Source organism: Chanodichthys erythropterus, chromosome 7 (assembly GCF_024489055.1).
Source record: "Chanodichthys erythropterus isolate Z2021 chromosome 7, ASM2448905v1, whole genome shotgun sequence".
In the NCBI taxonomy this organism is placed as follows: Eukaryota; Metazoa; Chordata; class Actinopteri; order Cypriniformes; family Xenocyprididae; genus Chanodichthys; species Chanodichthys erythropterus.
This window is the reverse complement of record NC_090227.1, coordinates 42,192,925-42,214,012: the sequence shown is the minus strand read 5'-3', so window position 1 is coordinate 42,214,012 and position 21,088 is coordinate 42,192,925. Positions and strand designations below refer to the sequence as shown.

General features: G+C 35.8%; 1 long non-coding RNA gene across 1 annotated transcript; it reads left to right on the top strand.

The window, feature by feature from the left end:
• Positions 1-19,048: 19,048 nt before the first annotated feature.
• Positions 19,049-20,687, top strand: LOC137022973 (uncharacterized). Its single transcript, XR_010895454.1, has 3 exons — positions 19,049-19,387; positions 20,331-20,393; positions 20,571-20,687. It is a non-coding gene; the product is annotated as an uncharacterized lncRNA (long non-coding RNA).
• The last annotated feature ends 401 nt before the right edge of the window (positions 20,688-21,088 follow it).

Sequence of the window (21,088 nt, the reverse complement as noted above, 5' to 3'; positions counted from 1 at the left end):
GATATTACTGATTTGCTGTCTGAGAGCATTTCACTAGGAATCTGACTTGAGGAGTTTGTTAGTCTCTCTACAGTAGCAAAAATAATACGGGTGTTGTTGAAGTTGCTGTTTACAATATTTGAGAAGAAGGTCTGTCTAGCTTTGCATATAGTTCCACTTTGAAAGCATGAAGGATATCTTTATAGATGTTATAGTGGATTTCAAGTTTTGTCTTTTGCCACATGCGCTCACCTTTTCTGCATTGTCTTTTCACATTTTGCACTGCTGTTGAGTTTCTCCAAGGTACTTTTTGCTCAGTGTATGCAGAACGGCCTACGAACTCCTTGTGAGACTTGAAGCTGACAAGAATACAAACTATTCTTCAGTAAAATTTTCTTCAATTTATTATTCTTTTTAAAACTTTGACTCCGGGTCTTCATTCATCATATCTGGTCTTTTGAGTCTTTAACTGTAAAATTCAACAGGAATGTAGTGAATTCATAAATTCATTATTCATCATTCATACGCTATATTCATTATAGTAATTGAAAAGTTATCCAGGCATAATGCGATGGTGTATTGTGTCTGTTTAAATACATTTGTTTAGCAGACCATTGATAGCTTGAAAACGATCTCTACGCAAAAGCTGCGCATACTCGTCGTTCTTTAGCTCCACCCACGGCACGCCTCCAGGCACTCGGCTGTTTTCGGAAAGACTCGGTACAGTGTATGTATCTTTTATAAATATGATTAAACTAAAGACTTTTTTTTCTGAGATATGAAGGATGCACTACTACTCTATAGGTACTTAAAGGGTTAGTTCACCCAAAAATGAAAATTCTGTCATTAATTACTCACCCTCATGCCGTTCCACACCCGTAAGACCTTCGATAATCTTCAGAACGCAAATTAAGATAATTTTGTTGAAATCCGATGGCTCCGTGAGGCCTTCATAGGGAACAATGACATTTCCTCTCTCAAGATCCATAAAGGTACTAAAAACATATTTAAATCGGTTCATGTGAGTACAGTGGTTAAATATTAATATTATAAAGCGACGGGAATATTTTTGGCGCGCCCAAAAAAAACAAAATAATGACTTATTTAGTGATGGCCGATTTCAAAACACTGCTTTCAGGAAGCATCGGAGCGTTACGAATCAGTGTATCGAATCATGATTCAGATCGCGTGTCAAACTGCCAACGGCTGAAATCACGTGACTTTGGTGCTCCGAACAGCTGATTCATATCGCAGTTTGACACGCGATTCGATACGCTGATTCATAACGCTCTGAAGCTTCCTGAAGCAGCGTTTTGAAATCGCCCATCACTAAATAAGTCGTTATTTTGTTTTTTTGGTGCACCAAATATTCTCGTCACTTTCTAATATTAATATTGAACCACTGTACTCACATGAACTGATTTAAATATGTTTTTAGTACATTAATGGATCTTGAGAGAGGAAATGTCACGGATTTCAAATAAAATATCTTAATTTGTGTATCTAAAGTTCTTACGGGTGTGGAACGGCATGAGGGTGAGTAATAAATGACAGAATTTCATTTTTACGTTAACTAACCTTTTAAGATTAACATGAGATTGTCAGAAACTGTGTGTGATACCCCCCTTTTAATGTGTCTACAGATTCCTCATTAACAATTACCAAAAAATTTCCAGAGACACAAATTTAGATAAACCTCAAAACTCTTGCCCCAGGGGCTTTAATGAATACATAAAATAAATACATTAAATGCATAAACAGACCTATTGTAAAGAAACAATACATGAAAAAAATTACACCATTTTAACTAGCTTATCTAGTTCTTATGTGCTATTGCTTTACCCTCGGTCACTCAGAGGCTCGTCACGTGTCATCATTAAGAGATCTTAATGAGCTCAAAGTGGCAAAAACACTTTTTTCACAATGTAAATCAGTTTGAAAAGTTAAGTCAGATTCAAAGCGGTCTGAACATGAGGTGATAACTATGAGGTTCCAGGCAACCCATAACACGTGTTTTTTCAACCATCTACCCATGAAAGTGCACTAGAACAGCAGTCAAACCCATGATTTCCCACCCGTGAACTAGTACTAGATTGATGTACTCCCAGTTTCACGCGTTGATGTCACATAGCCCGCGAAACAAATGTGGCGTTTATGTAAGTGCATGGTAAAATATTGTAGAATAAAAGGTCTAACAGCTTCTCTTGCCTTATGCACCATTATTCCTCCTCTGTTTCCCTCAAATAAGCCAGGAGTAAGCACCTTTGGTGATAGAAATAATTGTGAGCATAAGCCCTTATGGTCCACCATGCTTGTTTGTTTACACTCAGGCAGTTTGGCGTGATTTTCCTGGAATGCTACAAAGTCGTGAGTCGGGGTTTGAAGTTGTGACTTACGGGCTCAAAAACCTGCCTGGAATGCAGCATCCAGAGGCACAAGTTGGATTTTCTTCCCATGGTGTTTCCAACAAGTAACAATCTCCACTGCACTAAAATAGTTTTACTCTTGAAGGGGGGTGGATTCTGGAATCCCCTCCCACTTCAATATATATCTTTTAAGTTATTAATTAATGTTTATCTTTCTGTTAAATTATTTGAATGGCTTCTTCAACGTATGTTAAAGCATTTATTTCCTTTTCAAACACTAGAAAATAATTTTGAATATTGTACCTCACACTGAGAGAAAAGAACATGTTATCGGTATGTTTTGGGAAAGTTTCCTGCTCAGAGTAGAGCTCAGATCAACTGCGAGTCATGTGTATCTGTGTATGTGTGCAAAGTGTTCGGTGCAGGACATTAGTACTGGTGGACAACTGATACTCTGCTGGAGACCAGCAGACGCCATGTCATGAACCCAAAAGGACATCCATTACCTAAATCCAGCAGAGTCCCCTTGTCAGCATCCTGACGAATGGAGATATGCTTCTGACTATCTGTCCATGTGTGGAAGATTACCAAATTTGTATATTTTTCTTAGCCAATCAGAACCATTCAACCTGAAGTAGTGACGTAGTTAGTAGACTCTGTTAAAGTAATTGCTGTGAAAATGTGAATGTACACAGAGCAGCCTATGAACTCCTTGTGAGACTTGAAGCTGGCTTCTGCTGATGAAACTGCAAACTATTCTTCATTAAATTTTCTTCAGTTGATTGCATCTCTGACTCCTGGTTTTTCATTCAACATATGTGGTCAAGGGTCCTAAACTGTTAATCCCCAACACTCCCCAAAAACTGTCATTTCATGACATTGTGTCGTTCAAGGTCATTAGAGAAATGTGCGAGTATGTTCAGTGGGTATGGTTTAGTTATACAGTGTTACTATAACAGATTAAAAGTCACATTTAGACGCGTGCTACTGAAAGGTTTTTGTTTTTAGTTATATTTGTGAAAATTAACATATTTTCTAACAGGAATGTTATAAGGCATTTCGAGAAATATGCAAGGTGGCAAAATGGGTACTGTTGATAAACCCTTTTTAGGTCACTATGAATGCAGTAACAGTTCAATCATAATAAAAAAAGACAATAACATTTTTAAAAGTTTATTACATTTGCAATAAATTGGTCAGCTTTAGAGCATTAAGAATGAGTGTCTCAACTGTACCATGGTACTGTTTCAATTGTACACTACATGGGTACAGTTGAGACAAAAATGCATCTTATGTTTATGAGCTAATTGTGGAAAATATGAGCTAATTGTGGATATTATTGATATTTATGTTATTTTAGTATACAATCAAAAGAAATATCATGTGAAAAATCACTTTGTCTCAGCATATAGTTTTGTGTAGTGATGAAAAAATCAACAAGTGTCTCTACTGTCCTCAGTCTGCCCCTTTGACTGAATGAGGGATTTCCTGTGCACATTCAAAGCCCGAGTGCTGCATCGCAGAGGCAGAGGAAGAGAGGCAGAGAGAGAGAGCCGCTGAGAGGGAGGGAGGCAGAGAGAGAGAGCCGCTGAGAGGGAGGGAGGCAGAGAGAGAGAGCCGCTGAGAGGGAGGGAGGCAGAGAGAGAGAGCCGCTGAGAGGGAGGGAGGCAGAGAGAGAGAGCCGCTGAGAGGGAGGGAGGCAGAGAGAGAGAGCCGCAGAAAAGGAGGCAGAGAGAGGTAGAGAGGGAGAAAGGGAGGGAGGGAGAGGTTCAGCTCTGCCTCTACACTCACTCTGTTACAGCGCGTCTCGTAGCCGGTAGTGTGCGGTTAGGTGGATCTTCTCGACTCGACTGTCAGTTTTTGTTCCTTACTACTAAAACTACTTTAGTGCAGTGGAGATCGTTACTTAGAAACACTATGGGGAGCAAATCGATCTTGTGCCTCTGGATAGTCCTCACTATCGGTAAGTGATCACCTTAGGTTCAGACCGCTTTGAATCTGACTTATGTGTTTTTTTTAGACATAACCGATTTACATTGTGAATAAAGAGTTTTTGTCGCTTTTGAGCTCATTGTGATCTCTTAATGATAACACGAGCCTCTGAGCGACCGAGGGCAGAGCAATAGCCAACTCGGTTGTTTTTTCTCGCGTTCTCTCCCTCTCCCTCCCAGTGTGGACTGTGGTTATTTGCTGCGACTGCGGTTGGATTTCTGTGAGTGAATGTTTTTTCGATGTGTGATGGCACAATGTTGCCAAAGCAATAAATATGTAACAAGTTATACAGGTAAATAAATAAATAAAAGGAAGAGAAAAAAAACATATACATGGCTAAATTGTATATGTTATCACATAACAAGTGGTAAAAATACAGGGTAAATAAATACAGTGAGCAGTAATAAGATTGAAAAAAAATGAAAAGAAGAGAAAATGAAAAGAAAAATGAAAGAAGAGGGTTCAGTCTTTGTCCCTCATAATTTGGCCGGAGGACATAGGTGGATACACTTCTCTTTATAAAATATAACAGAGTTTGTCTATGTGGATTGCTTGATGGAATTCGGGTAAAGTTTGAGTAATTCGGGTGAAATAAGTTTCTCTAATGTTGTTATATTTGCTGCACTGTGTGAGGAAGTGCAGTTCATCCTCTACGACTCCATCAGAGCAGTGTGAACAGAGTCTGAGCTCTCTGGCTCTCCAGCTCTGCTTGTGTCGGCCCGTCTCTATAGGCTGATCGCTCAAACGATACCTTTCTCTGACGATAATCTTTCATTTTGATCAAGTAAGGTGCCAATTGATAATCAGACTTTATTCTCTATTCTCATTTTGTTTATTTGTGCTACTTTGATCTGCCAATCATGGATGTATTCTTCCTGGGTTCTTTGTCCTATTTCTTTAATATTTGAGACTTTTAATTGAGTTGTTAAATTTAGTTGGTGATTTTCCACTAAATAGTGCAAGGGGTCATTCTCTGGGTGTCCTGCCCTGTATGTAAGAGCGCAGTGATGTTAGGAATCTGCCTAGTTCTGCCCTGCAACCCAGACTAGGGGCATTTCTGTGAAGACAGGATGTTTTTGCAGAACTCGAGGTGGAAAATTTCAACAGGGTTTTTGTCCCAGGATTCATAATTTAATTTAAATTTGGGGTCCCAGATTTCACAGCCGTACAAAAGAATGGACTTAATGATGCTATCGAAAATTTTCAGCCAAAGTTTGATAGATGGGTTGAATTTGAACAGTGATTTTCTTAGATTTTTCCATGTTAATTGGTATTGTTACTGTTGTTACATGTGCTCTGGGTCTGTGTTCATCAACTTGGTTATATGGACTCCATTTCCCACAATTCCCATCTAGGTACACATACCCCCTTTCCACCAGTACAAACCAGAGTTGGTTCAACTTACGAGCCTTATAAGAACCGGTTTGTCTTTCCACGGGCTAGAGAGCCACCACAGAGCCAGGTCTTACACTGTAAAAAATTTACTGTGAAATTTACAGTAACTTACTGGCAACAATTAGCCAGTAAGTTACTGTGAATACGTTTTACAGTAAGGGTACTGTACTTCCATTTACAGTATTTTATGTATACACTGTGAATTCAAAAACAATTAAATACTGTGATTTTAGTTGTATTTACAGTAACTTACTGGCTAATTGTTGCCAGTAAGTTACTGTGAATACGTTTTACAGTAAGGGTACTGTACTTCCATTTACAGTATTTTATGTATACACTGTGAATTCAAAAACAATTAAATACTGTGATTTTAGTTGTATTTACAGTAACTTACTGGCTAATTGTTGCCAGTAAGTTACTGTGAATACGTTTTACAGTAAGGGTACTGTACTTCCATTTACAGTATTTTATGTATACACTGTGAAATCAAAAACAATTAAATACTGTGATTTTACTTGTATTTACAGTAACTTACTGGCTAATTGTTGCCAGTAAGTTACTGTGAATACATTTTACAGTAAGGGTACTGTACTTCCATTTACAGTATTTTGTGTATTCACTGTAAAATAAAAAACAATTAAACACTGTGATTTTAGTTGTATTTACAGTATTGATTGTTTTACTGTAGAAGAAAAAAATACTGTGATTTCGATTGCATTTACATACAAAAAACAGTTAAGCACTGTTTTTTTTATGTATTGTATGCAATACAGTACTATAAACAGTAGATAACAGGTAATCACTGTAAATTCAGTTTCTCGCTGTACAATTTAAATACTGTATCACTGTGATTTAATATTAGCCATCATTAAAAGAATCACCCATATTCTAAAACATAGCAATCAACTGCAGACAATAAGATAATTGTTAACAGTTATTTATTTAAAAACATTTGATGAACAGGAATGACAAAACAGGTACAACATAAAGGGATAATGGACATTGGACAACATGCCATTATACCATCCAAAGTTAACGAACATTCTGTGTTCCATGCACAGAATCTATGCAGAACTGAACACTTAATTCTCTGCTATAAAATATTATAAATTCTAATTGTATGATAGAAAATGGCTAGAAACAAACTGCATCCATGAAATCATCAGCATTGTTACTTTGTAAAATAAGCCAATACATTAACATTACCATGCAACCAAGTGTTATTAAGTTATGAGTACAGAGAATTGAACATGAATTTATAAATCAAACACATTCATATAAATCAAACAATACAATCAATAAATGTAACCAATGATTAATGTTTTATTCTTTTTATTGAAAAAGTGTTTCATCATTAGAGAGATGGGTATAGTTAAATAATGATTTTATCAATTATATTTATACTCTTATGATTACTACTCTCCAAAATTTAGCACAAAAATGATATGTGAAAAAGATTCAGCAGATATTTTATTACTTTATTTGCAAAAAAATGTTTTAAACCATTTCCTAAGTGTCCTGTATGAGTAATATATACTGAGGTAATGTGCTTTAATACTGCTTTACTAGAACTTTTACAGTCCTTGAGCTTCCCAAAAGATAAAAAAAATCTAGAAGATGACACTCATAAAGAGTAAAAGATATGTATAAAGAGCAATATAGAGATTTTTAGCATTTCTTTAAATAATACTTTGGCCCACCCAAAAATACATGTACAGTTTTTGTTCAAGAAAATAAACATGTGGACTTTCTCAGGAAGAATTTGAGATCTCTCATTACCGTGTCCTCAGCTGTGTAGAACACTCTTTCCAACAGTGTTGAGGAGGAAGATGATGGAGAGCTGTGAGAGAAGAGGAAGTGCGTCTTTCTCAGGCTCTTCTGAGGCAAGGATCACTTTGGATTTTTGCAAACTGGAAGCTAAAAACAATGTTATTGTAGTAGTTGTTGTAGTCAGGTTTATTATTTGTTAGAAAGGAATGAGGAAAGTGTGTCTAACTTACATGTTCCTCCTCCTCTTCATCTCGGTCACCACTGCCATCATCATCCTCCTCCTCTGGCAGCTGAAAGAGAAGATTACATTGATAGAAGCTGCATTTTTACTTTTGAAAGCAGTCTCTTCCACTTACCAAGGCTGCATTTGTTGAAAAATATAGTAAAATAATAATATTTTAAAGTAGTTTTACTTTAATATTCTAAACAATTTTACTATTAGCTATTTCCTTACAGATTTTAAACACTGACTGAATGCAACTGGCTCTGACTAGGTGAGTTTGGGCAAGATCCGTTAAATTACCGAATTACATTTATAATCGTGTCACTGTCAGACTTACTCTCTTTTCACCTTTCCCTTAAATCTAGGGTCTATCATAGCAGCATCCTCAAAAAATACATCTTCATGTACACGAAAGCACAAAAAAAATAATTTAAATATTACCTAAATGTTTTTTGTATTCTTCAAAGTATTTTGAAATCATTAAAATATTATCATGTATATATTGTAAGTTATAACATTGTTTTTATCATGACATGAGTTCATGTCGTTCCAAACCTGTTAAGACTTTCATTCATCTTCAAGACACAAAAAAGATAATTTAATGAAATCTGAGAGCTTTGTTCCTTTTATTGACAGTCTACACAACTGCCACTTTGATGTTTAAAATAAAATAATTTCATACAGATCGTAAATCTAATCTAATAGAGAGGTTTAGTCCAAATTTTCTGAATAAACTTGATCACCTTATATAATAAACAAATTCAACACACTAGTGCATTTACAAACAAGTTGAGCTTCCATTTTCCATTGTTTGCTAATTAATGTTTATATGTGAAAAAAGTCTAAACTCAAACTGTATATTGCATTAAGCGAACAAGTCTCTTCAAAAAATTTGGAATAAACTTCTCCATTCATATGGATCACTTTTACAATCACTTTATGAACTTTTTGAAGTGTCAAAGTGTTAGTTGCATGGTCTGTAAATTGAGGGATGGAAAGCTCTCAGATTTCATTAAAATATCTTCACTTATGTTTCGAAGATGAACAACAGTCTTGGCAGGCGTACACTGTGAAAGTTCTAACACAGTTTGTGAGCCTTTGCATACAAGTTAGTTAACCCAATAATCATATCAAAGCAGTTGGTACATTGCACGACTGCACTACACAGATTTTTTAAAAACAAGACTTAACATTTATCTATTATGGGTCCTAATTAGGAGACAATGAATACATTAAGCTTTGTGCCATGCTGTTTATATTTAAGCAGTAAAAATGCTAATTTCAACGGCCAAAACAAGGAGCTTGTGAATAAGATGATGAGTGGAAGGAGATTTTGGATTGTATTTGATAGTATCGAACAGATTTAAAAAAAGTTTTAAACATGCTCTTTCAATCCGAATGAAATGTCAATTGGACCCGGCCAATTCATTCCAATTAACATGTGACTTCTTGTTCCATCTGTGCTACTAGTCTGATTATTAGAACCCATGTAAACACAGCTAATGTTGCTGCTATAGTTTTAGATTAAAAATATATATATATATATATAGGGTTGCCAAGCAGCCTATGTGATGTGATTGTGTATCATTTGTAAAGGATAAGTAAAGGATGACAGAATTTTCATTTTTGGGTGAACTTTAAGTCACATGTCATTCAGAATAAATTTGCCAAATCAAATTTTTTAAAATTTCATTCTGAATGTAAGGGGTGGTTTAAACCTTTTCTAATCTGTTCGATAGGACATGTAAACACTTGATTAAAACAGAAATTTGAAAGTGTAAAGCATGTGGAATGATGTAGAAATGATGCAATGACGTACGAAATCAACCATTGCTGTTGAATGAATGGAGTGTAATAAATGACTGTTTTCATAAAATTTTTAAATGCTTGTTTTTAGTTTTGAGCATTTTTACTGCTTGATAAATATAAGCTGCACGGCACATACTGTAGCTTCATGTTCTCTGCGTCTCCTAATCAGGACCTGGAATGATAAAGATAAAGTCTGCTTTTTGAAACATAAAAGAAGCAATGACAGGATGATGGTTAACATGCACCAACAGCAGGAAAGTCTGTAATTTTGGACAGACAGTGCATTTTAAGATATCAAATCTGATCTCTAAATAAATGTACACATCAACTATGTTCAGATTCATCAATCAGTGATTTCATTTTGACTGAAATAAAAAGTGTAAATGTATCAAATAGTAAAATTGCTGACCCCTTGAATTCAGAATTATTAACATCTTGTCTCTGTGAGTAATTGAATTGTGAAATTCAACCCTGTGAATTACCTGTTTGTCCTTCTGAGCCCTTTAAGGAGAAGGCTGCTTTTATGGCTGGATGCTGATTGACACACCTTTTGACCATGTTCTCACATCCAGGACAACAAAATGATCAAGCAGACCTGAAAGACATGACCCATGATTGAAATCAATTTAAATACATTTAGTCTTACCTGTGATATTGGAAAAAATGAGGCATAGTTTTTCACCCAGTATACGCTGCTTCTCCTGGAACATCGTCCTCATGATGGATGATCTCTAGATCCTGGACCCGTGCAGTCCACCTGGAGATTATCTGAATGATATGTGGTTGTATATAAAGGGTAATTAAAGACTGAACGTTACATACATATCAATAGCAGTCAGAAACTAATTTAATACCCACCCCTGCTTTTAATCATCAATTATTGTCATGGCATCATGGCTGTCTCTCCTCAGCTGCTGAAAATAAAAAGTAACATTATGTTAGATAGGAATGAATAGACTAATCACACATAACGTTAAACCAGTAAGTGGCGACAAACGAGAATATTTCGTTATGAACAACTCTAAATCATTGACTTACCAGGATTATTGAAAGTCATTACAAATAATTTTAGTAAACGAATCGTTAAGTAATTAACCGTGTCTGATTAACGTTAACCGTTTTATACACAATGGTTCACGTGAGCTTCAGGAGACCAGGCAGGGTCTAAAATTAACAAACACTCTACTACAGTTGCCATTTAACGAATATAAGTGATTATTCTGCTGTTTATAGCATTAAACAGTTAACATTACATTTAAAATAACTAAAAGAAAAATGTAAAACTGTCTCAGATTTGAACGTTACCGCCTCACGGGAGACAACGCTCGTGCGCACATAACCAAACGGAATTTATTTATTAAATACATTTAGAAAACCAAAAACACTGCACTAACATTACTCGTCACAAGTGATATTTAGTGTCATATGGGCAAAAACGATGAATAAAAGAAGATTTGCAGGGCTTACCTTTTACTCTGTGTCCGTCTGCTGGAGGTCGACCGTTGATGCGCATGCGCAGTACTCAGATTCTCCTAAAGTCCGTTTGACCTGCTTGTTTAAAAGTTCGAATTTGTCTCGCGCATGCCCCATCCAATAAATACCCGTAATTCACAAACACAACATATATATAATATATAAACAAGTCTTTTGGCACTCTAGCAGTTCATAAACAAAACGGCATATCTTGCGGAAGAACACTGTAGCCGGAGCTACTTCTCTGTTATCTCTATGACGAGTCACGCAGGTATTTGTGCTACTCCGCAGCGGTTTCTACACGGTCTAAAATAGTCCAAATATACACACTTATTCTAGGTGTACCATAATAATTCAGGGTAAGACAAAAACACGGTTTGGAAAATAGATTCATGTTGTACATTCCCATTGTACATTTTTTTGTACATTTTGAACACAAAAAGTTACACGTCTGGAATGTTATCAGGAGACCAATGGATCGCGTCGCTACAACATTCTCCGTGGGATTAACCAGCGACGTCTTTTGAGGACGTGCCCACGACGTTTCTGGAACGTTAGCCAAGATTCTAAAAAATGGAACATTACCACGACGTCCTCATAACGTTGTCATAAAGTAATGTCACACTGACCAAATGACGACTAACACTGACGACGTCGTCACAATGTACTGTGTTTGCTGGGTTGCAACTTATAACCAATGGTCATGCTTCAGTTCAAATCTGAGGATGATATCTAAAAAAATTATGCATTTATGAAGCCTATATTGTTAGACCATGTCAGGGGAGACTTTGGAGATTAAGATAAGGCTTATCAAATATTTTATTGCCCTGTTAACACCTACACCCAAATACCCATTTACGGTCACAAAACAAACAAACAAAACATATTCTTGGAATCTTATGTGAATTCTTTAAAAATATATATATTGTATGGAATAGAAAGCTCCTGCAGCAGGTCCATCAGAGTACAAGTTACATGACACATTTTAATTTATTAATATTACACTTTTACTTAAAGCTCACCATCGAGTATTTACATCATATTCCAGTAATGAATTCTGAACAACAATAATCTGGAGCCGTCCATGTGAAAGGGGTACAAAGAAAGATATGATAAAAAAAAGGAAAATTATAGTAGTTTACTTTACTATTTACAGTACTATAGTGGCTAAATTGTGATTTTTTTACAGTAATGCTTTGACTACTGTGATTTCAACTGTAATTCTTGGACTACTGTGATTTTTACAGTCTTACTGTAAACTTTACAATATTCTACTGTAAAAATCTTATACAGTAATGTTACTGTGAAATTGACAGTAAATAACTGTAGATTTCACAGCCATTTTTTACAGTGTACGTCACTGTATACGTCTCATATTTCACAGCAAAGCTAGCGCTGCAGCTAGGGCTGGGCGATTTATCGCATGCGATTGTCACGCGCATTTCGTCAGTAAAGCCGGTTCCCTGATTACCGCGAAATCGCAATCACCTGCTTTCAAATGGAGCGGCATTTAATAGAGAGAGCCGTAGATCACTGACAAGCCACGCAATATCGCGTTCATATCGCAGATGAATCGCCTTCGATAATGAACGCGATAAATTCTTTGCTCCCAACAGAAAAGAACATAATAATTTGCAATCAATTCATAATTTTAGCAGACATGTGAGATTCGTTTTGAAGCATTAAGGAAAAAATTATATGCTATACCGTTGAGTTTCCGGCAGAAGTATAGATATAAGACAAGTAATGTATGCTTCTGTAAACATAGCAGTGTAACAACCCAGCAAGCAATTTTATGTCTATTAGACGTCTAATAGCCGTCAAAACATAGCCCGGCCGTCTAGGCTAAAACAAGGCAAAATTTGGGCTGTCAGTGAAAATCTAATAGACGTCTAACCATAACCCAAAAATAGACTAGTCATCAATTAGACGATTATTAGACGACTACATATATATGTCAAATAGACAGTTAATACGGGTCTAGGCTAAAATAAGGCAAAATTGGGGCTGTCAGTGAAAATCTAATAGACGTCTAACCATAACCCAAAAATAGACTAGTCATCAATTACACTACTAATGAATGATAACATCTATACATGCAATAGACAACAAAATAATGGCTAAAGGATTCTTTTCACTTAAATATAACAGGTTCTCATAAATGACAATCCGTCCAAACAAATTAAATATAAAAGGTTTTATTTAGAAAAAGAACTCAAGATAATACACAATGATAAAAAAAATAATAAATAAAATAAACATTAAAAGAAAATTACAACATGTAACATAATAAAAATATAAAACATTGACAAAAAAAAGTTAAATAAAAAATGTTAACAATATTTTTTGGTTTATAAAACAACCTGATTAATTTTCAGTTCCATAAATTCCATGTTTTATGTAAAGCACTTTGAATTACCTTGAACATTGTTGTTGAAATGTGCTATACAAAATAAACTTGCCTTGCCATATCAAAAACTCATATTTTTCTTTCATAATGATCAAAAGATTAAAAGATATACAAGGCTTCCATAACAAATAATAGTAGGGTGCACAGGTTTCATGTTTACCCCCTTGTATTTAGATAATTACAGAGTTTTAGGGCACAAGGAAACACTACAGTACATGTGCATGTATGTTAATCTAACCACGTTTTACTCTGAGTCTGCACTGTTACCCGCTAAAATGTCACGGTTCCTACACATAATGTACATAAATAATAAACACATGTCAAAATGAAAAACACAGATACTTACAAGACCAAAAGCAGAAAAGAATTTGCTTTAACATTTGCTGTTGCTTGCTCTCCGTCTCCAACAGTTGTAAAATGCAGAAATGTTTATCGCGAGATCTGGCAACAGTGATCGAGAGCTAACGTTCAAGTCTCGCGTTGCCAGTGGTCATGTCTCAGTAGAGCCACAGTTGCCATCTAGCGGTTGAGAATTGTAAATTTTAATTTAACTTAAAATTAAATACAGTCATATATGTGTGTGGTATATAATTATAATTAATATATGGCTTGGCTATACCCTGATATATATATATATATATATATATATATATATATATATATATATATATATATATATATATATATATAATATCATATCATAGAATGTAGGATTTTGTGACAGCAAAAATATAAAAATATGCTGTTTCAAATGTATACTTGCATATAAATGTATAAATGCAAGTATATCAAGAATCCCACAAGCTAAAATGACTTAACACTATTTTGGTTACACTCATTGCTGGTCTGAATCAGGGCTATAGCCAAGCCGTAAAAACTAGACTATAAATTGCCTCGATTTCGCCGGGTGGACTAAAAGCAGACTACACATAGCCTATCCAATTCAGAGCTAAATCGTGACTACATATAGACCATTTCATGAAATGCCACTTAAATCTTCAGGGCTCTCAAGTTTTGAACTGAGTTCAGAGTGAGATTTCGGCGGCGGCGGCGGCAGCGGCAGCGACGGGGGTCTGATATGAAAAATGACACAAATTCGTACAAATAAAAAAATATTTATTTAATTCAGCATTTTAGTGTGTATGTGAGTGAGTGAGTGTGAGAGATAGATAATGGTAATATAATCATACACATTATACTGTTGTTTTTCCTCAACATTATAATGTGAAACAATATAAACATGGTGACCATATTCCGACTCTAGTGTACGTTATATGTACGTTACGTTCTGCACCATAATTGACGCGCTCTGCTTTACTAGTGTTTTTTCCGATCGCTGCTTGAGCTTATAATAGCTACTTTTGTTTTGATTTTTGGCCCTCTAGCGGTTAATAAACAGAACTGCTTGCGTCTTGCGGAGGAACATTCTAGCCAGAGCTACTTTTCTCCGTGTTTGTCGGTTGTCTATGGCGAGTCACGCAGTTACTGTGATACTCTGCGGCGAATCCTACCAGTCAGGTCTGAAATAGTCCGAATATAATCACTTATTATAAGTGTACCATAATGATTCAGGATAAGACAAAACACGATTTGGAAAATGGATTCATGTTGTATATTCTCATTATATAATTTGTGTAAATTTTTAACACACAAAAAAGTCGCGGACTGCAGCTTTAAATACACGAATATTCGTTTTTTTATTAGCCCAAATATTCAAATACAATATTTTGGGAAAATGCCCATCCCTACTAGCTAGGCAAGTTCACGTAAAGTACTCTGGACAAACTGTTAACTAACCTACCAGCTGCCTGGACACAAATATTCCCCAGCAATTTGATGAGATGACTTACTGTACTACTCATAGGATATGGTCCCACATCAATCACGATCAGTCTGTAGCCAGATGTGAATCAATGTGACTGACAGATGTCCTCCTCTGTAGCTATAACTACTTCAGCGAGCATCTGAATCAGTGAGCGAGCCCGTGAATCAGAATGTGTCGTTGGAATCAGAACGTAAACGTTGGGATATCTAAATCTTACCCGGATACAGCAATTCTATTTTCTGATTGGCTGTTCGGTAGCTATATTTTTTATTAGATTAACTGGTGCGTGGCAGGGCCTTCTGAACTCTATGGGGAACTCGCTTGATTCCTCTAATAGCGGCGCAACTTGTTGTGCGTTATCCTGGAGATTTCTCTGCGTGAGAAATACAAGGTGTGGCGTGTGAGCGTGTGAACGGGTTGAAATGCGTGTGTCTCACGCCCAATGCGTGAGACTTGAGAGCCCTGAATCTTGTAGAAATCGTTGACATTGTGAACATGGTGAGATATCAACCATCACAAGCACTTCCTGTCCAAAAACTACAATAAATCAGGATTGACTATAGGTGGGCTACAAATAGCCGGTCTGACTACGAGCTAAATCGCGGCTACGCACAGCCTACACAATATAACATGTCAAAGATGTGAAACCAAACACCTTGTAATCACTATTGACTTTACTTACATGATGCAATATCATACAACTCGCAAGTTATTTTGGCAAAAACGACATGTAACCAAAGGAAATATTATTTTGGCTAAAAGTGGGCTACACATAGCCGGACTATATCGGGTCTATAGTTAACCGAGACGGTGAAATGACGGCTATTGCTTGCTGGGAACAGTTCAATTCAGGACCTGCTCCATTCACTTAAATGAAGGTCAGTCATATACCAACATTTATCTCATATGAAATATTTTAATAATCATTATTCTAATCATATACATGAATCGTCATCTTACCAGTAGGATAAATTGAATTTAACTCTAAAGAAGTTTAAAACATACCGGGAATGTAATTAAAAAGCCTATAAATAAAACTAAATTCATACCGAAAAGTCAATGGTATTTTTTTGTTTTCGTTAAAATAATGTACCTACTTAGAATGTTAAATAAAATTGCTAAACAATCATTTAATGTATGGACTTGCTTGGGATTTAAATTTAAGTTTTATAAAAAATGCTGCATAACTGAAAGTGAAAAACAAGATATATTTCTTATTTTAATATAATATTAATATATAAACATCGGCGAAGGATGCTGGTCTGCATAATGCCCAGCAGGTTTTACCATCAACCTTTTTTGAATCATTAATAGCCTATATTGTCTATTTATTTGAAAACAAAGTTTTTTTTTCATGATTTGTTAACGCAACATTTTTTCTTTTGTCGAAACAACTTTAATTAATGTGCTTCAGATAACATAATATTTTGAGTTTCTTTTGATTAAACCAATGGCCTTAATTGTACTAACTCCATTTCAAGAACTCAAAAATTGATAGCAATCTTAACCAGGTGCCTGTGGCTGTGACTGTGAGCATGACAGAGAGCATGTCACTCTGTAACTAGAAAAGCCTGAGGAGCAGGTTATCTTCTGCGCTGCTGCCTTTCTTATATGACTCATTCCGTTACTGCGCGCCTCATATATAAGCCGGTCGCGTATACAGTTATCCCGTTCAAGTGGATCCTCTCGACTCGACTGCCAGTTTGTGTTCCTTAAGAGTAAAGCTACTTTAGCGCAGTGGGGATCGTTAATAGTTATAAACACCATGAGGATCAAATCAAACTTGTGCCTCTGGATAGTCCTCACTATCGGTAAGTGTTTGCATCAGTTCCAGTGTGCGTTATATTGACAATTATCCCAAAACGATCACAAGAGAATGCGTATCAATCGTGTGTAATCTCGTCAGAACATTTCAGATTTAACCGATTTACATTGTGAAAAAAAGAGTTGTTGTTGCCGTTTTGAGCTCAGATAAACTAGTTATAATGGTGTCATTTTTTCATGTAATATTTCTTTAGAATATGTCTGTTTATGCATTTAATGTATTTATTTGATGTATTCATTAAAATCCCCAGGGCAAGAGTTTTGAGGTTTAGTGTTCCTCTGTGAATGTGGTCCACTGCCTGATCAGTTATACTATAGGGAGCTGTTGTCCACTGGATGACTCTCTTTCTGGCAAGCTGTTACGTATTGTGCTGCTGATGCAATTAATTTTTTTTTTTCTCCAAGAATATGACTTAGGTTTTTTTTTGTATTTGGTAATGCCATAAAATTTGCCTCTAGTAGTTTAATTTAGTGAAATGGTCCGATCAAATGTTGAGATAGTGATCAGAGTGCAGCAGAAGTGTTCCACTGTGAAACAGCAGCACAGACAAATACTCATGGGTCCATCTCTGCGGTTTCAAAGGGTGTGTGTCTGAGGCTTGTCATGTACACGGAGACAAACTTGACCTAGGAGTTAACAAGTGGATCTGCCAAACGTTTATCTCATGTACATATATTATATTTGAACACATATCAAAATATATATATCCTCAGTCCACCCCTATATGCCTAAATAAGGATTTCCTGGGTAAAATCAGTCTTTCAAAGTAGTACACCACATTGACTACATAGCAGCCAGAGAGAGTTTTGCTCACATGCGGACAGTTCCGTTCCGCTCAGCTCTGCATCACTCACTCACTCACTCTGTTACAGTGCGCCTCGTATCTGGTCGCGTGTGCGGTTATCCCGTTCAGGTGGATCTTCCCGACTCGACTGTGTCAGTTTTTGTTCCTTAAGACTAAAAACTACTTTAGTGCAGAGGAGATCGTTACTTGTTAGAAACACCATGGGAGGCAAAACGATCTTTTGTCTCTGGATATCGGTAATTTATCACCTCAGTGATCACCTGTTCAGACCGCTTTGAATCTGACTTAAATGACAGAACTTAACTTTTCAGATATAACCGATTTACATAATCAATTAGGTTGTGGGTTTGAGAGAGAAGTTGTGATGCAAGATCTCTTAGATGTGTATTTGTGGCAGTGAAGGAGGAAGTGTGTCTCTGTCTCGATCTCTACTGTATAGTGAACACCTTTTTGATCGCATGCATGTAGAGGGTTTACACATGGGTTACCAGTCTTTGTCTTCCAGTCTCGATGGCTAGACTGTGCTCACTGAGCCCGTATTTGGTCAGGATCTGTTTCTGCTTTTTGTCTTTTACACTTTGGAGATATTCTTCTAATTCATAATTTGATTTAAGAGTTAGTTTCCTGATCCCAGTGTTCCAGATATGTATTTTTAGATTGTTTGATAAATTGGTTTATTTTTATTTTATTTTGAGCAGTGCTGGTCTGAGACTGGTTAGTGTTAGTAGTCAGGTTAGTAAGTCTCAGAACCATTTCATGCTGTTTTTGATTTCATGCTGTTCTTGCATCAGATCCCCACAAACACATTTCAATGGCTAGAGTTGTATTCCCATTTTAGGTTTCATCCATTCTCTTAATCATACATTTAACATTAAGTTTTTGCTTTGGTTGTATTTTGAAAAGTTAATGAAAGATAATTCTCAGGATTCAAAAAATGAACTTTATTATTGATTATGTGAGGCCTGTCATTATCAATAAGTATAATACAGTGACAATGTAATCACTGTCATAATCCACTTTTCTGTTTCACACTGAAAATGCTTACATCTGAAAATAAATACAGTTTTACATTTGAAAGCTCATACACTTTCTTTAGTTTGCTAATGTGAAACATCAAACCCTTAAACACATCACATGGTTTTAATGTCAGCTTTTACTGATTGTGTTTTCCAGCTGTCTTTGGAGTTATAACAGCAGAAATAGAGGAACCACCTGTCACCCTACCCTCTAATGTACAAGAATATGAACAAATCAAGTGGATTTTTAAACCTCAGAACAGGAATGGAGAAGAGGAATGGTATATAGCTGGATGTAGAGTAAATAAGACCCCACTGTGTGAGATTAGACTGCAGACAGATGAACAGATCAACACATTCAGAGACAGACTGAAGATACACAATAATGGGTCTCTCACCATCAAGAACTTAAGCATTAAACAAGCTGGACTGTACACACTGCAGATCATCGACAAATCAAAAAAATCGTATGAGAGGGAGATCAATGTTAGCACCCCTGGTGAGTAAATTCTTCATGTTCATTTATTCAATTTACATGCATTCCCTTTAAGAGTTAAATGATCAAAATGAGTTGCTGTACATATATGGATAGCATAGCTGTCCATACAAATTAGTTAATTTATTGAAAACAAAGTACAACAACCTATATTAAAGTTACTTTGAAATGTAAATGTCACCTCAGTCCTGGTAGTGCTGGCTCCATTGGCCTGGTATAACACATCCCTGGTGGTACACAACTGCTGATATTCCAGTAACTGTTGCTACTTGGAGAAAAGAATTTGTCAAAATGTTTAACATCGTCCATGACTGATATAGTCCAGCTTTGTGTTTCCCATTCAACAATGCTTAACCACTATAGTGCTATTGGAGAAATGAACTAGCTAGTCATGTTTATTTCTCAAAACCGCATTAACTTTGTCACTCGTACGTTCAAACCACATTAGCTCAATAACTGATGTTCATGATGTCACGAAGGTATAACTTCTGATAATTAATCAGTTTGCGATTGAATTCATGTCAGATTATTACTAAACATCTGAGGACTACTTTGCTATTTTTGTTCACTGTTGTTTTGCTTATTTTCCAAATGTTTGATTCTGTTGTGGATTCCCTTTTACGTGATTCATGTAATTCCTGAGTGTGACGAGACACTTTTAAGTTTTTCGACATTTTAGGCATACAAATAAAAGTAGCCTACATGTGTGCATATTTTAATGCAAATTAATACTAATATTATTTGCAAATAGTTCAGAAATTATTTCCCAACTAGAATTAGTCCTAGAATTTCCTTCACTGTTTATGCTTTATAAAAATTGGTTCCCCCCAATGTTAAAGACATGTTTATGGCTTTGCTGCATATACTGTACATACCTGTCTGCCTTATTTCATTTTGATCCTCCTCTCTATAATATATTTTTTTTTTTTGGTATTTTCATCTTCAGCTCCCAAGACTGTCAACGAAAGCGACCAGACTATACAACCCTCTCAGCCATATTCAGATTCAGGTATGCAGCAACAACAAAAGCAAAAATTCAACCAACAATAAAATTATTATATAATGTTGTTAAATGAGAAGTTCTAACTATTAATATTAATTATTGAATAATAATAATAATAATACATTTACAACTAGCTTTGCTGTTTGTTCTAAATACTGTTTCTCTTGCTGTTTACAAAATCAGGTCTGAGCCCAGGCTATAAAGCACTGATAGGTGTGGTGGGTGGTGGTGTTGCAGTAGCAGCAGCAGCTGTGTTTTTTTACAAGAGGCGTAAAGCAAGACGTGATGTAAGACGAAATGGCAAGTATTACTGTACCTAGGCTACAGTTGATACAGATTGTGTAAAAGTAGTCTTTACATAATTTTTCTTATTCTTTATTTTTATTAATACCATTCTCTCATTTCATGTTTCAGAAACCCATGTTTTGTATTTCTATAATTTTAATATCAATATTTTTTGTAAAGGAATCAATAAGTGGCTTGCATCAATATATTAATAGAGCAGTATCAATGAGCCCATCCTGTGTTATTTGTGAAAAGATGACTAGAATCTTCAATCCATTTCACATTTTTATTTTCTTTGCATATACTGCATCATATATTCACCCACTGCCCCCTAGTGCCCTATGCAGCAACTACATAATACATCAGAATTACAAATATATATATATAACAACTTATATACAACTTAACAACAATAT